Source organism: Apium graveolens, chromosome 5 (assembly GCF_009905375.1).
Source record: "Apium graveolens cultivar Ventura chromosome 5, ASM990537v1, whole genome shotgun sequence".
Classification (NCBI taxonomy): domain Eukaryota; kingdom Viridiplantae; phylum Streptophyta; class Magnoliopsida; order Apiales; family Apiaceae; genus Apium; species Apium graveolens.
Genome location: NC_133651.1, coordinates 220,290,161 through 220,291,862, shown reverse-complemented (window position 1 = coordinate 220,291,862; position 1,702 = coordinate 220,290,161). Strand labels below are relative to the sequence as shown.

Sequence of the window (1,702 nt, the reverse complement as noted above, 5' to 3'; positions counted from 1 at the left end):
TGGGGCTTTTACATTCATTGTGGCTTTTTATTAATTGACTCTTTTAGTTTTACAGGAGATTGGGGCTAAGCGAATAAAGTTTAAAGAGATTGAAGTTTTAAGAGGTTAAAATTTAAAGCGATTAAGGTACTTTTTCTACGGTTTTATGTGTATTTTTATATGCTTTTATGTGTATTTTTTTGATTAAGTCTGGTGATGTATGCATGCACGGATAAATTTATTTTCTCTGTGTTTGATTAAGTCTGTTGTTTGTTTATACCTACTTGGTCTCTGGTTTATGATATTGTACACAGTTGGAATGCATTACTTATTATGAGTTCATGACCTATGGTTTTTTCGTATTAGGAATCTAATAGTAGTTCATTTTATGGAAAAAATTTAATTTACATCTTCCCTATTTAGGTTAAATCTGGTATCCCTGGTGTTATATTTAAATGTATGAGAGCTTTTAATTGTGCTCTGTTGAAAAATATTGGTGCCCTGTTAATTGGTATTATAATGTTCGTGATTGTTATGCTACTTGGTGATGGATTTTCATGAATGTGTATGAATAAATGTTGCTAGACGGAATCTTGGTGCCTTGTTATGCTTTAAATATGGTATCTAAAAGTAGGCAAGAGCTGAGTAATTTTCTGGGGACGCTGGTTAAGGATCATGTGTCGCTTACTCATGTTAATTGGCATGTTATTCCAGAAGAATTAAAGAAGAAAATGTTGGATTACACTTTGGTAATATCCACTACCAAAATTTATCCCTTTCTTAATTGTTCATGTTTATGTTTGACACTTTGGTTAATAATGCATTTTATGTTTGACACGTTATAGGTTAGGTATGATATTCCTGAATAGGGCTATAAGTGGATAAATACGGCACTTAATACAGATTGGAGAGTGCACAAGTGCCGTGTGAAGAAGGATCATTACCTAAAATATGCTCAAGTCAATTTCAAAAGTCGCAAGCGCAAACAAGGCCGCAAGTACAAATCAAATACAGATGCAGTCAAAAAGCGAATTGTAAGTATTTTCAGTGGTAAATAGTAAGATTGACTTGTTTTCTTTCTAATTTATAAATCTGACCATATTTTACTTTTGACATATATTTCATAACTTTCACTTGTAGGATTCCATTCAGGAGCTGCTAAAAGAAGCAAATGATGCATTAAAGTCTCCTGAGAGTTTTCAGACTCCTGACCACGCAAAGCTTGTGCGATAGACTGCATAGAAATCTTCGCAGCATAAGATATTTCAACCTTGTAAGTTTTGGACTGGTAAGGTCTGCGCAACCGCTTGCGATCATTTTCATTAGGACTTCCATCAGCATGAGGACTACTATTTTCATTGCTCCTGCAGAATAATAACAAAGAGGATAAATTAGGTGATAACAAATAGGACATAACTGCACATAACAAAAGAAGAAACAAAGTCAAGAAAGGGCATACCTATTAAATGAAATATCTTCAAGCACAACAGTGAACTCGAGCTTATTTCTTGGAAGAGCCCCAACAGTGAACAAACTCTTCTCACCGTCATATGCAAAGTCTTTGCCTTCCAACTCATCCTTGTAAGTTTCATGTACATGATCAAGCATTTTCCTTCCAATACCTTTCCCATCAACAGGACGACCGTCTTCGTAGAAAAGGGCAACATGTAGAGGTACATATGCTTAGACCAATATTATGGTTTTGTGCATTGTTGATTTGCAT

General features: G+C 34.5%; 1 long non-coding RNA gene across 1 annotated transcript; it reads left to right on the top strand.

The window, feature by feature from the left end:
- Positions 1 to 472: 472 nt before the first annotated feature.
- Positions 473 to 1,328, top strand: LOC141724082 (uncharacterized). Its single transcript, XR_012576491.1, has 3 exons — positions 473 to 728; positions 825 to 1,013; positions 1,120 to 1,328. It is a non-coding gene; the product is annotated as an uncharacterized LOC141724082 (long non-coding RNA).
- The last annotated feature ends 374 nt before the right edge of the window (positions 1,329 to 1,702 follow it).